The following is a 15,645-nucleotide window of genomic DNA, read 5'->3' as shown; positions in this document are numbered from 1 at the left end:
TGTGTCTCATGATTGCCAAGCCAGCAGAGATATACTAAGAAAGCACATCAGGAAGGTAACCATATAAACTCCAATGCCTTCCCATGATTTTACAGGATGTTGGGCTTATTGCATCTCATTTTCTGGCAGTTTATTATATTGTGGGGCTTTTTCATCACATTCACCTCCTCTTCTAGTGATATTCTGAAATCTTTGTCTTCTGGGCAGTCTATGATCACTTCCAGAATTCCTGGGTGACTGAGGCTTCCTATTTGAGCATTCTGTGTGGTCAAGGCAACCCGCTTACATCATGCAACTGATGCTACATGGAGGATAGAGAGGAAAGGAACCTCCCATTGAACATTCAGCCCAGCACCAGCAGTTGGGGGTGCCAGGAGGAGCTGTGCTTCAGTACCAGTCTCTTCTGAAGCAGCTTGAACCCCTTCATATGCTTTTGAGATCTCTATTTTTATTTGGTGTATAGCGGGCCTCAGATACTCTGTATCCCTGACTTCAAAACTAAAAGGGTCGGCCTCTACCCTCCCCTGGTGCTTTCTGCCGGAGACTCCAGGTAGGGCCATTCTAATCCCTGCCTGTACTGTAGAGCATGTTTTTATTCACATCTGGTCTTGTCTGTATTGGCCCAAGGGATACTGCATGGAGTGTTTGCTCAGGGCCTCATTTAAAATCTTTCTTCCAGGTCACTTGGTAGAGAGGGCTTACAATCAGACCATAATTTAGAATATGCATTCTCCAATGCACTCACAGGTCCTGAGATTGCTTGTGTTTTCTTTTTGTTAGTTGGAGGAGACATAGCTGTTCTGTGTATCCACATCCATTGGGATCTGGTGACATCCATCTTGCCATTTTATTCCCAAAAACTAGATCTCCTGTGCAGGTCCCTTGCCCTTACTTCATTTTATGGAAAAACTTGAACTTTTTCTCAGTTGAAACAAGGACATAGCTTACCAGTTTATGATTACTGCTGCTTGCATAGTTATTATTTCCTGTTCTGGGAATTTGGGGTTTAGCTTTGTCTTGTCAAAGGTAGCAAGTTTTGGCTTGTAGTGACTAGAGTTGCCTTACCCAGATCTCATTTTATAGGGGCATGAATGTCTTAAAAAAAAAAAACACCTGTATGATCACAGAATCACAGAATTGTAGGGTTTGGAAGGGACCTCGAGAGATCATCAGGTCCAACCTCCAAGCATTTTTTAATGCTTGCATTAAAAAATAATTTAAAAAATCACCCTGTATTAAATTAGTATTTAAGGCACTCCTGACTTGGTGGAGTTGGAGTGAAGCTTGGTCCGTTTCTTCAGACTGAGCAGAACTAATGGTGAAATAGGTGCTCACCTTGGATTCAGCAACCCATCTGTAACTGTGTTGTAGGAATATCTGTAGAAATAAATTAAGAGCATTGCAGTCTGCTGTGTTCCAGAGTAAAATACTCTTTTATTATGAGAATTTACCCCCCCAAATTTTTTTCAGCTGCCTAAAGGAGTACAACAAAAGCAAGGTCAATCAAAAGTAGTAAAACCTGGTTCCTTTCACTCCTAGAAATAAAGACCAACAGTCCTGCATGTCAAGTTGGGCTAGCATCTGTTTTGCTGCAAAAGTGCCATCCTACAAGCCAGCATTGTTTTTGAATCTATATAAAAAATATAGATTCAAAAAAGGCTTCTAGAAATTTAGTAGAGGTACAAACTTGTAGAAGTTACATCTCTGCTTTGTAGCATGTTTAAAGCTCAAATCAAGACTTGAAAGATGTCTGCTGATTTGAGAAATGTTTCTTGAATTTTTTTGACTGATCAGCTTCCTGTGGAATACCAAGCCTCTTATGAAAAGCTCTCCTGTACATTTACCCCCCCTTTTCTTTTCTTGCCCTCAAAGCAGAAACTTCTTATTTCTCATTCCTTGCAAAAACAATCCTAAAACCTTTGCCCCAAACATCATCCATTTATGTCACTTGCTGGTGAAAAAATGAGAAAACCCCAACTTGAAATGATCCCACTAAAAAAGCAAAAATTCTTTTTTTGCTCTCATTTGCAAGGGTGCCCATATTTAAATAAGAAGGTAAAAACTCCAGGTGCATCTACAAGTCCTTTCACTCTTTCAAAAGGAAGAAATCATTCATCTGTATGTCTATGCTTTTTCAGCCTTTGCATACTCATTCCTGTATAATTGCTGATCTATAACTCTACCACTTTCAGGTACAACTTACATGTCAGCACAGTGTCAGTTCATCCATTTCTTCCATTAACAGAAGGTGTCTTGTCTCATGGAGCATCACCAGGTTTTTGGGAGGGTTTGTGTTTTGGTTTTTTTTCAATGTCCTTTTATTTAGCACCTGTAATGAGAAGCATGTAATTAAACTGCTGAAGACTGAGTCTGTCTTGATTTCAAGAACCATTTTCACGCTCAGAAAGCCTTAACCTTTTTCTTATACACTCTGACCACAACTTTTCTCATCCAAAATAAACCCCAGCAGCTACATATCCTTTTATTGGTCCCACTGCACTGTGACTTCACCGTATTTTCTTTGATTACCTATTCTTTTTGTTTGGTTTAATCCAAGTTAGCCTCCTGTAGATTTAATTTCATACCTAGTTCTGTTAATGGTTTTTCTTTTACATATATAAATCTGTTTGTACTACCACTGTTCAAGCAGTTCTTGTTGGGGTGGTATGTTTTTTTTTTTTTCCCAGTTATTAGGAAATTGTTACATGACTTTGAAAAATGGAATATCTTGGAATTTTTTACTGGTGTGAATTAATGTGCATTTCTCTTTGTGCAAAGCTAACAGTGGAAATTAAATTTAAATGAAAGATAGCATGAAGCAATTGTATTTTAAATACTACATCCCTGTTTTCTGATACAATCTTACATGGTGCCTCTAAGAGGTTTGCTTGGGAATATACATAAGCTGTGTAGCTCACTGGGTTCGGTTGCTGTTTGTAGAATATGGACAGTTTATGAAAGGGACCCTATCCCAAAATGACGTAGTAGTTGATTACATTGAAATACTTTTTTAGATCAGCACTCTTCTTGCAGGAAAACATCTTTTTTTTTTTTTAAAGTTTCTGCTTGAAATCTCATTTTAGCTTTCAATTCATGTTTTCTCTTTCCAATGGCTGCACTCATTTTTTATAAACTAATCGCACCAAAGTTTCTCAGGAGTCTCTTATCAGGTAAGTTTACTGCTCACTTGCTTATCATCCTTCTCTCCTGTATCCCTAATCTTTTCCAAACATTCGTGATTAAATCGTGTGCCGTGCTTCAGTGGAGGCTTTAACAGTGCATCATGGAATTAATATTAGTCTTTCCTGACAGCTATATCTTTGTTTGCTTTATTTGCCAGAATACAAATGCCTTTGGATGCTTAACTTTCTTCTTGTACAGAATTCAAAATGTGTGAGTGTAAATATGTCTTTTCCGGCCTCTTTATAAAATTGAGGGTTTTTTTTCAGATTTGAGATGATTTTTCCTACCTCTTAAACTTACAGCTTAAATTGCATTCGATTTCTTGCTCTGACCATCTTTTCCCCCTGCCCTCAAGGAAGGTCTTAAATAATTTAAAATTTAAGGCAAGATGTCTGCTTTTCTCTTGGTAATGTCTGGGTAACACTTGAGTAGGATTTCAGGCTTTTTCAGCGTACTTGTAGTTGATTTGTGCATCCCTTTCATTTTCCCTTCTGAATGAAACAGGTGTCCTTGACATTTGTATTTATGCCATGCTGATAGATATTCTAATGTGTGTACATACAGTTGTTACAGGATCAGACATAGTTTTCCAGTAGTATCACAGGTGCACTGTTTAACTTTCTTCTTCAATACTTAGTCAAGCAAAAATTCTAGAAGACTGAACTGTGTTTTCCAGCACTGAAGGATGAATTTTTGACTAAATAAATAAAGCAGAAGCACATTGACTTTACATATCCATCCCACTGGAGGGGGAAAGGTTTGAATGGGTGTGTTTTATGTTCTTCAAGCCAGTCTTTTTGCAGGCAGATATTTGCTGATGATGTTACAATGGCAACTGAATAGTGTTCACTATTCACACATAGTGAATAGCCACAACCATTTTAGGAAAAAATATGTCTATTTGTAAAAGAAAAAAAGTCAATGGATTTTTAAAATTTTTCTTTAACATAACTTTTCCTCTTAATTTACGTTTTTAGGCTGTGCTCATTTGGGACCTGAAGCTTTTAGTCCATTTGGCAAAGCTGGTCTTTGTCATACTACTGTGAAGTTCTTCATATTACTAATATTTTTTATTTTGGTCATATCTCCAAGAACTTACTGTCTTAAATCCTCATTACCATGCTTATCAAAAGAAAGAAATGTTTCCTCCAGAGGTCAGGTTTGAGAGAGTGAGAAATAGGCCTGAAGATTAATCTTGTTACAAAAAGACAGATTGCAAAATTATGCCCCTGTTTACCAATACACAGGCAACTAAGACCCTGAGGGGGGATGAAACCAGGACCAAAATTCCTGCTGTTTTTGGAGCAAAAAGTAGAGTTTACGAATAACAATAACTCCAATATAAAACAGTTTTTCATGACTACTATTTCCTGGGATATATTTTATATATCCCTGTCTGAAGTAAAGTGTTCAACAGAGGTGTGATGAAAGGCTAGGGGTATGAATACTGGGAAGGATATTGCTCAGGTTGGAGTTTGTATGCTTTCTGTTGTGAAACAGATTTGATTTCAAGACAGATGGTGGAAGAAGTGTAACTGTGGTTAGATAAATGTCCAGATTATGCTGTGAAGGGTGAGAAAACTGCTAACTGGACTCTGGATTTGCTCAGAGAAGAGGCTGAATTATAGTTCTCAATTTGTATGAGGGGTGCTTTCTATACTCTGCCTTTTGATATTCCAGTGACGTCCTGGGGAACCTTGTGCTTTCACAGAGTCACTGAACGTTGCAGTTATCTATTGCTAGATCACTCTTCCCTAACAATCAACTTCGCTTAGTGGGAAGTCGAGATTTAAATTATGCCTTTTGCCTCACTCCTTTTTCATGCCTCATCATCACTGTGTTTTTTCACTTGGTCCTTGCTCTTTTTTCACCAGCTCTCTTGAAGCAATTCCTTGTTGCCTGTGACTGACATACCCTCCCCCATCTTTTTTATACAGATTGGAATAACTAAGTGATGAATTTTGGTGGCGAAGTGAAACTGTCCTGTGTTTTAGAATTTGTATTTCAAGGCCAACTATAAGATGCATGAACTGCATTTGCAGTCCTTATTTCAGGCTGTCTGCACCTTTGGGAAGACCTTGCCCACTGTACTCATTGTGGCTGGCTTGCATATGGTAAGAAAATTTGCATTTATTGAGGCATTTGCAGTTATTTAATATTCCTGCATTAAAGGAGCTGGAGATCCGCTAAGAGGAGTGTGTGCTGCTGTCAGGCAGATACTTGGCGTCAGGCCTCACTGCAGCTGTAATGACAGCGAAGGTGGTGAGATGGGGAGTGAGGAGAGGTGATGTGGGCCAAGCCAGGCAGCACTGGTAGAGTTGTGAAGGCCCCTGTAGTAAAATCGATCAGCGTCACTTGACATTGTTGGCATAAACAAGAGATGTTTTCTGCCTTTCCATCTGGCCCACTGAGTATGTGAAGGAAATGTTACTTGCATCAGCTCAAGCTTCTGTGTGCCGATTAATGCTCTCTTACTGGTAACTTGCATATAGGATGCATTGTTATTAACTAATTTGATTTTCTGTATTTCTATTTCCATTCTATTTCTAATGGTATTTACTGATGTATTTCTGTTTACATATTATATCTCTGACTTTATTTCTAGTTGGAAGGAAGTAGGGCTTCTCATGATGTGCCAGCTGCACTGGGAGAATTGATTTTCTTTGCTTCAAATAACAAGTGTGAATGTCCATCTTGATTGTACAGATGACAGCTGAACTATGTCTTATAAAAAGATCCAGTAACTTTCTTCTGGGAGTCTGTAAAATACACTCTGTATAGTGTGTTGTGTGTGTGTGACAACAGAAATGTCACGTTCTGCTTTTCACTTCTTGCCTCTAACATATGGGTTCCGTAGGCACATCTGTTAAGCACCTGACTTAGCTATTGCTTTGTTTGGTCTGTAGCTGAGAGGCCTTAAAGACTGTGCATCCTGAGAGCAAATAGCTAGGAAATACATAGCACCTCCATGGATAAAGTATAAAAATATATCATATTAAAGCAGCATCCTTAGACTTGAATTTTAAAGAGCAGATTTGTGGCAAACACCTGAAAAATCTCAGCCTACTGCAACTGTGTCCAGTTGTGTTGTGGCCTTGCTCAGGCTGTAGATGGCACCATTCCTGCACATGAAAAGCCATCTTGAGCTTGCTCTTCAGTCACCTTACTCATAAGAAAATTGTTATGCTACAGGCTTTTGAAAGCATGTATTTGATAGGGTTTGATAGACCTTATCTCTCCCTGGAATCAATATTATGAAGAAACATGGATAGAAATGTTGGTGGGAAGGTTTAGATTAGGTACTGGGGCAAGCTCTTTAAAGAGAGACTGGTGAGGAGCTGGAATGGGCTGCCTAGATAGGTGGTGGATGCCCCAAGTGTTGGTTGGGTTGGATGGGGCCCTGGGCAACCTTGTGTAGATCCAGGCCTGGAGATTGGTGGTCCTGCCTGTGGCAGGGGGTTGGAACTCTGTGATCCTTGGGGTCCCTTCCAACCCAGACCATTCTATGATTCTATGGTTTTCTTTCTCCTTTGTGCAATGGTGCTTTGAAACTCCTTGGTTACACAGCTCATTCTGATAGTGCTAAGAAAGACCGGGTCTCCTATTTCTGTTCCCAGTGAGAGCTGTGTGTGACAAGGAATTTCTTAAAGGACTGCCTTATTTTCATCTTTGGGGTTTTTGTGATATTTTCTGTGATACTCCTAATGAGGCTGCTATAGCCATGATTTGGTTTGGAGGATGCTGAAGTTGAGAGCTTACACGTCTACAATTTTTTCAGTTTAAACATTAAATCTACTCTTGGATCTTTAAAATGACATTTTTCCCTACAGAAAGGCAGGGAAGGGAATGGGTCTGCTCAAAACTATTTGAGCAATATAGCAACATACATAAATAATTCTCTACAGAGATTTCTAGGTTTCTTAGGTTAGCTAAATGTTCAAGTCTCACCCAAGGCATCGCTGTGTTGAGAGAAGAGAGGTTCAGTCTGTCAACTGGTCCCAGAAGTCAGCAATGGTTTGAGATGGCATCTCCTTGACTCATTGCAATGGTATCTTTCCTAACATGCCTCTCTATTTGGGCTACTTTTATACTATGTTTGCCTATCAGGAGTGACTGGTCATGCATATCTTCTGTTGTGATTGGTGTAAATTTACGTCACTTTGTTTTTAAAGGTATAGGCTAATAGAAATTCAGAGCCCATGCTCAGTGAGGGGTGGTTGCACCTTGGAGGCAGGTAGCTTTTGGGATGGAGGGGTGTTTTTGTATTGTAATGATAATATACTGAGCAAAAATTGACATAAAAACCAAGATTTTGACAGGAAAATAGTGAATCACTAACTCAGTTCTGCTTCAGTTCTCATTCAGAGCAGAAACAATGCAGCTTATTGATACCATAGTACACCAGGTCGCCACAGATCACAGAGGCTAGCCAAGGTATCTCCACTCTGCTCTGCCCTCTGTACTGTTCTTTCAGTGTTAGCACAGCAAGCACACTTGATGTTGCTAAGCTCCAGGATCGTCCAGGGAACTTCTCGTGAAATGGAGTCTCACCCTGGAAGCTTCTTGAATGCTGAACCTTTTCTTAAGTGTGAACATAAGTTTTAATTTTTAAGTCACCTCCAGTACTTATTTCATAATGAGGGAATGTGCAGAATGAGATCCTTTGGGCTTAGCCATGGCCAGAAATGCTGGAAGGACAAAAACCTGAGCTAGGGAGTTAGAGCTGACCAAGGATCAATGGTATAAACAATCCAATAGAAACTGGGTTTATTGGCTTTTTTGTGTCTTACCTAAGATATTTTAATTTTTCCTTCCTGAGAAGAACATCTGAACCTCAAGCTCTTTGCTTTTGAAAGCAGTTTTCCCAAATAAATACCATACATAGGTTGATCTGTCTTGTTTCTCAAACTGAGCACTTGAAATATAAATTAGTCAATGGATCAAAACCAAAAAAGAGGTCAAGGCTGTTTGAAATCTTTCAGAGAACTCATTTACAGACTCTCTGGAGGGTACTAAAAAGCCCATATCTGTAGGCATCCTGCTTCCTGAATCTGTTTATATAGTGGGGGGAAGCCACAGGGGAAATGGAGGCTGGGGTGGGGAACAAGCAGTTATTTATTAGCACTAAGATGAAATGTTAGTTCTGAAATAGTGAACTTAGAAACATAAAGGGTCTCAAAGAGTGATCTGCTCTTATTAGTCTCCACAGAATCACAGAACGTTAGGAGTGGAAGGGACCTCAAAAGATCATCTAGTCCAACCCCCCTGCCAGAACAGGGTAATTAAAGCATGTTATGCACAAAAGAAGTCTCTAAAATCTCAGAAAGTAGTGAACATTGGCATTGAAGTTTAAAAATGCAAAAAATATCCTTGTGTGGAGAAATACATTGAGCATCTTATTGAGATCAGCTGTGAAAATACAAGTCTTGCCTCAGTGATATAGGGTGATGCTCCACAAACAGTAGGGCAAATCAACAAATTAGAATGTGTTAAGAGTGTAAATGGAGGTATCCAAGGTAAAGAAAACCATGAGGAAAAAGTGGGAAGTCTGTCATAATGTGCATTGTGCTCAGGAAGGAGTTTGGGTGTCTTTATGAAGTCTGAAGTGGAATAAAACCACTCTGCTGATGAGGGAGGAAGAACACTGAAGGACACAGACACAAAAGTGTTTTGTTTGGAAAGTAATTTGAAGAAGCAAAAGAACTCATTAAATTTATACTAATCAGGTGTTTTGAGTGGAAATAATTGATAATCCCATGCAAAACAAGAACACTGGTGTTTTGGTTTGTTCTGGTTTTGGTTCTTTTTGAAGAAGCATAAATGAAATATTACTTTTTCTTAGCATGTATGTTTTCCTTGCCAAAGTAAACATGCAGTTTTGAGAGTAGAGAGAAAAATATCAAGAAAGCTATTAATGAATTCATCCAGCTGTAAAGAGGATCTAAAACACAGCCAACACTAAAGGAAACTGTAGTCCTATTAGTTTGTCATGGTAGAAATTTGGGTCAGATCTTCTTGGAAAGCAATGCTATTTCAGGTTGTCGCAGTTCTCATTCCAGTCAATGATTATGACCAATGCCATTTTTCTTTCACTGCTTTTGCAACAGCTAGCTTATTACTTCCTGGGTTTTGATAGATCTTCGAGATCACAAATGCTCCCAGAGCTTTTGTTCCTAGAAACTGTGCTGCAGTTGTTGGTATCTGGCTAGTTTCTGTCTGACAGATGGCTCCGAGCTATTGAGAAACTACCTTTTGCATAAAATACATAAAGCCTTATGCTAAATAGTTTTATTTTTACTCATCCATGCAGAATTAGTTGCTTATTCTAGGAAATCAAAACTGCTTCTTGGGGGATTGGTTTTGGACATGTTATAGGCTGTTAATACCACTATCATGGTTATAATGTACAAATCAATCAGATAAAGCACTTTGACTCTACCTGAGACCATAGTCGCGTTTTGTATTAATGGTATACTGGGCAAATAGACCCAATATGAGATGTGCACTATACTTTTTATTAAATAATCTCCACAGCCCTAATTCTTATTTTAGATATGCAGTTCAGTACGGTTTTGTGATGACCCCCTTTTGTAGTTTAATTCTTGTTTAAGAGGTTCTTTATCCAGGCTGGATTATGTATGGACAGTAAGGTTCATTAGCTGTTACATCACCTGCTATTTTTTTTGCAAAGATTTGATGGATTGTTTCAGTCTTCCTGTTTCTCATGAAGAATGAAATAAGTGAGAAGTGACCGTTTAAGGGATCCTGTCAAAGAAATAAGGGAGAGTCCCTAAAAGCTAAAAATGAATTGACCTTGGTTGCTCCTCTAGACTGCAGCATGGGCACGTGGGACTCGGCTGCTTGCGTCAAAAGGGGCATTCTTTGGAAGCTGACATGGACAGGGGTGAGTCAACTAATTTCTGCAGCAATTCAGTACAGTGCACTGGCTGCTGGGCAATAAGCAGTATAGTCACTACAGCTGGTGTACTTGAGTGGTTTTGGAGCAGGTGAGTGCTAGGTCAGTGATACACCACTGCTACTCTGTAAGTGTGTCACCTGCTAAGGCTGTAAGTCATACTGACTTCTTATTGACTAGGAAAGGTTAGGTACTGAAATGTAATTTCTACTGGAGAGCTCTGTGCCAAAGGTGTTTTTCAAACGTTCACTAACCCTTTTCTTGATGTGATGTTTTTGTTTTTCAAGAAAGGGAAATCCATGAGGAGATGGAAAGGGGAATAATTCTATTGTATTCAACACTAGTTTTGAATTCATACTTTATTTCGTATGGTGTCCATTAGAAAGGGCCTTAAGGTGATAACTGTGAATGAGGATAGCACTGTGCCATCATATCTCGTGATAACAGATATTTACGAAACAGCTGTATGGCTTTCAGGGGTAGGTGTGATTGGTAAAAGACGGGTATAAAACTGTATGGTAAAATAAAATGAGACAAAACATCCATTAGTGTGGAACTGAGGTATAGCTGATGGTTAATTTTGTTCTTCTAAACAGGACTTTGAAAAGGAGGCAGTGTATCTTCAGCTGATTACCACTGAGTAAAACATACAAGCTGCTGCAAAGTTTTTGGGCCAATTCATTCAAAGCAATGCCTAAAACTGACTTACATTTCCCATTGTTGTGTATGTACTTGTTTCATTCATTTGGGGCTGGAAGCCAAATCCTATGAGGAGTGGCTGAGGGAGCTGGGTATGTTTAGCTTGGAGAAGAATTGCCTACAATTACCTGACACGAGGTTGTAGAGAGGTGGGTGGTGGTCTCTTCAGCCAGGTGACAGGACAAGGGGAAATGGCACAAAGCTGTACCAGGGCAGGTTCAGATTAGATGTTAGGAAAAAGTTCTTCACTGAAAGAGTTGTCAGGGCCTGGAACAGGCTGCCCAGGAAGGGGGTTGAGTCACTGACCCTGGATGTGTTTAAATGACGGGTAGATGAGGTACTTAGGGATATGGTTTAGCATAGGACAGGAACGGTTGGACTCGATCTCAAAGGTCTTTTCCAACCTTGTAATTCTTTGATTCTGTTCTGATTATTGCCTCGCTGATTAATAGGCCACAAGTGCTGCACACGTAAGCACGCTTCTGCCTGGATAATGTGGGGGACGGAGGATTTTGGCTGATGCATCTCTAGTGACACCTTGTGGGATGTTTCACAGCATCATCTGTAATGCAGTTTTTGCGAAGAAATAAACAGAAAGGGTTGTTGGGCAAAAAGTTGCCCAAATACTTTGCGTGGGGAGTAGTTAAACTCCTTCATCCATCTATAGTTTTTCAGGATTGTCTTTGTAACTTCGTAGCTAGTAAACAGCATCAAAGATGGTACATCAATTACCTGAAGGGAGATTGTAGAGAGGTGGGTGATGGTCTCTTCAGCCAAGCTGTGGGTGATAAGACAGAGGGAATGGCCTCAAGCTGCACCAGGGCAGTGTCAGATTAGATGCTAGGAAAAAATTCTTCACCGAAAGGGGTGTCAGGGCTTGGAACAGGCTGCCCAGGGAGGGGGTTGGATCACTGACCCTGGATGTATTTAAAAGATGAGTAGATGAGGTGCTCAGGGATATGGTTTAGTAGAGGATGGGTACAGTTGGACTCTATGATCTCAAAGGTCTTTTCCAACCTTGTGATATCTTAACTTTGCTCTGTAAAATAATATTTATATAAATATCTGACAACATAGATGTAATAAATTTAACGAATTATTTTTTTTTATCTTTTGTGGTAGTTGGGGCTGGGGTAGACTCTATTGTTATTTTCAGCTGGTAGGTGAGTAGGAGAGAACTGTCTATGCTAAGAAAACAGAATTCACAGAGACCCCAGCAGCAGTGAACTCTTCCCAGTAAAGAACTTGGGGTGCTGCTGATAAGCTGCCCTACCCCTCTGGTGTTTCAGCATGATGACTGGTGCTGTTGCCTTCAGAACCCAGATGGACACTGAGAGAGTGAATATAACACCAGAGAAACAAGCAAACAAAAAGAGTACGTTCTAGGAAGTTTGTCTATATAAACTTTAACTGGATTATTAAACATAAGTCTAAGTGGACTAATAATAATAACAACTTGTATTTTAGTTAGACTGTTAAGTTTTTAACTGGATTAGCCATTTCCTTCCCTGGATTTTAGATTGATAGCCTATACAGTACTCTACAGAACAGGTGAAAATAATTACTCTTAATGAATTCTTTGTTTATACAATCAGACCCTCAGTCTTGCTCCCTGGAAAAAAAAGTACCAAAACATTTAATTGATCTTTCACAAGCAACAGTTGAAATGGAAACCCTGTAAATAGCCTCCTGACTTTTGATTCTTGACAGAGACTTTTTTTTTTCCCCTCCTAAGGTGAAAGGAGAGTCATTTGAAGCAACTTCTCAATGCAGATCCAGCTACTAATTCAAACTCAGTAGCTCTGATCCCAAAATGGCTTTCAACCCAGTGTTTTGGATGTATGTCTAGTTGATTTCAGCTGAATTTTGAAGACAGCTGCTATAGTTTTCCAGAAGTGAAGCAGTGGTGGTAGGCCACAGGACAGTGACCAAGCAGTGGCTATGCTACATGAGCACGCAGAAGCAGGTATGCAATGGGGAATGTGAAATGGGATACTGGCAGGCAGGCATTCAAACTATGGGTGTGATCAGAGCCTACCACAAGAAAGTCAGTTTTGCTTGGAGCACAGGGGAAAGTAGTTGTCTTTGTCTGGATTGCATGGTTTAATACAATTGTAGTAATAGCTGGGACCTTTTTAAGGGAAAATTTTTGCAGAAAAATGCTGACTTGGTGAAGTAAAATGTAGTCCCACTGTCCCTTGCCATAAGAAAGTTCTCAGCTCTAGGAAGAAATGAGGGAAGTTTGGGTTGCCACTCAGGCTGCAGGAAGGATGGAGGTGAGAGGGATACTGTGTCCAGGTGTTGCTCTGCAGTGCTTCAGCAGCTGGCTGAGATGCAAATGCAGCAGGGGCAGCAACAATTTCAGAGCAAACTTACAAATCCTTCCTTTGAGACTTATGGGATAACTCAGTATTCTGTAAGTCTCACTCTGTATCAATTTCCCATATCTAATCCTACATCATAATTGAGTACAACTACTAGAACAGTGACTCATAATGCTTGCTAGGACCCTAGCACAGATTATTAATATCATCATAAACCGATTCTTTAACCACATCTAATTTGGTAGCCGTGAGGTAAGTTTAGGCCATAATTTTTCAAAACCCCAAGAGATGTTGTCTCTAGTAACTCAATGTAGGTCTCTTGTCTGCTCTCAGATTTTGGCTAAGTCTGTGGCATTCCTGCAACTCTGGTCTGCACATACACAACAAGTCGTATTTATTATGGTACAAACGCCTCCTTGAGAGGCCAACACTAAATCCAGAGTCATTCTATACTGCATTGCTACTTGGGACCAGCTTGTTACTTCAATGTGCAGAGCTTGTCATCAGCAGTTGGGTTCTCTATATTCGCTATTATTGCTGATATATTGATAGTCTTTTCTGATTCACTCACAGCCAAGAAAGGAATAATCTAGCAAAACTATGGAATGCATAAGGTCTATCAGCTATAGCATTATTGGTTCTCTTAGTCTGTCTCTGGGAAGTTTTCACCTATCCACCTTGTCCTAAGGTGCATGGTCCTGTCCACCCTGGGGGGTGGGTAAGGCTTTTCCTGCTTTATTTCCATGTAACCAGTACCACCCTCTGCCTTTTGGGACATTCCAATATCCATTTTGTCCCCCTTCTGGAGCTGCATTGCCCAGTCACAAATTTGGATGATGGCCTATGGTGGTATTGCCAGAGGTGGTAGTTTTATTGGTAGTTATACACTTAGCATCTGAAATGCTTGGGTTATCACTTGTAGAGCTCGCAGGTTAGCATTGCTCAAGTCTGTGTATTTTGGATTTATCCACAGATTGCTTCAATTTGTTTTAAAAGAAATTGGGACTCCTATCAAAGGCCACCCTTCAGCATTTTTTCTGGGAGGTGAGTACAAATCCAACACTCGGTTTTGTTAAGTACTTGTGTGAAGTACTAGACTAGTATCAGATGTAGAGTTTGGTCCCAATGAGTCCTAGTTGATTCGTGGCTACGAAAATTGTCACGGTTATAGCATAAGGCTTTACAATAACTTACTTTCAACTCAGGTGCTTAGTAAACTGTGGAGTAAGTGGTGGCTTTTGCTCTACTGTCCATGGGGATGTAGCTCTTTGAAATCTAGAACAGTGTATTCAAGGCCCTTTTCAGCCACCTTCAAGGCAGTGTAAGCACTCAGTAAGACCTGGAAGGGTCTTTGCTGCTTGGCTCTTAGTGGTTCATCTTTCCACATCTTGACATATATCCAGTGTCCTGGTTGAAACAAATGTGCTGGAACATCTAGTTCACTTTAACGATGCAGGACAACTGCATCCACTTTGAGTCTTGACCAAAGCCAGAAGGTGTTGTCCAAGGTCTTGGCTTCTCTGTAGAAATAAATCTCCAGGAATAAGAGGCACTTGATAAGGTTGCCCATACATTAATTCATATGGCCTCACATAATTCTTTCCTGGTTATAGTCTTAACTAAGGTGATAGGTAAACTTGTAGCCAAGTTAAAAGAGCTTTTTGACCTATCTTACTCCATTGTAATTTAAGGGTCTGAATTATACGTTCTACTTCTTCCACTGGCTTGAGGTCTGTAAAAGGTATGAAGATCCCACTTAATTCCCCAAAATATTCTCCTACCTCTGCAACAAAATGGGAACCCTTATCTGAAGACATACCTGCTGATACACCATATTCATGAGCCATATTGGTACATCAGGGGTGGGCCTCTGGATATCCAATAAATGTGTCCACCAAGACTAGGAGATATTTATAACCCCCCATTCTTGGTAATTCAGGAAAGTTCATTTGCCAGTACTCCCCTGGGGTCATTCCTGTTTTTATTACTCCTAAGATTACTTTTGCCTATGTTAGGATTATTTCTTTTACAGATCTCATAGTTCTCAACTACTGATTTTACTGTCTTTGTCATGTGTGTTCTAATTAAGGTCTTCGCTAAATGTTTGGCCAGACTTTGTTCCCTGTTGAGTGGCTTTGCATCTACCTTTGCAGCTACCTCTCATTAGACTAGGGATGAGTATTATTTACCTCTGAAGGGTTATTGCCCAGCTGTCTTTTTATTCCTTTGGTCCCAAATCACTGATAAATTTTCTATCACTTTCTTCACAGTGCAGCGTTTGGTCTAATATTTTTGGAACCTTTTCAGGAATCAAAGCTAGAATTTCAGTTTTAGTCATTTCTTTTGCTGCTTTGTTAGCCAATTGATTTCCCCAAACAGTATCATCGTCATCCCGTTTCTGATGGGCTTTAAAATGCATAACTGTCACTTGTGTAGGTAACTGGATGTCTTCCAGTAATTTCAGAATTTGGCCTGCATGTTTTATTTTGCTTCCTTGAGAGGTCAGAGGTCCTCTTTCTTTCC

Source organism: Gallinula chloropus, assembly GCF_964237585.1.
Source record: "Gallinula chloropus genome assembly, chromosome: 4".
Lineage (NCBI taxonomy): Eukaryota > Metazoa > Chordata > Aves > Gruiformes > Rallidae > Gallinula > Gallinula chloropus.
Note: the sequence above shows the minus strand (reverse complement) of the source record.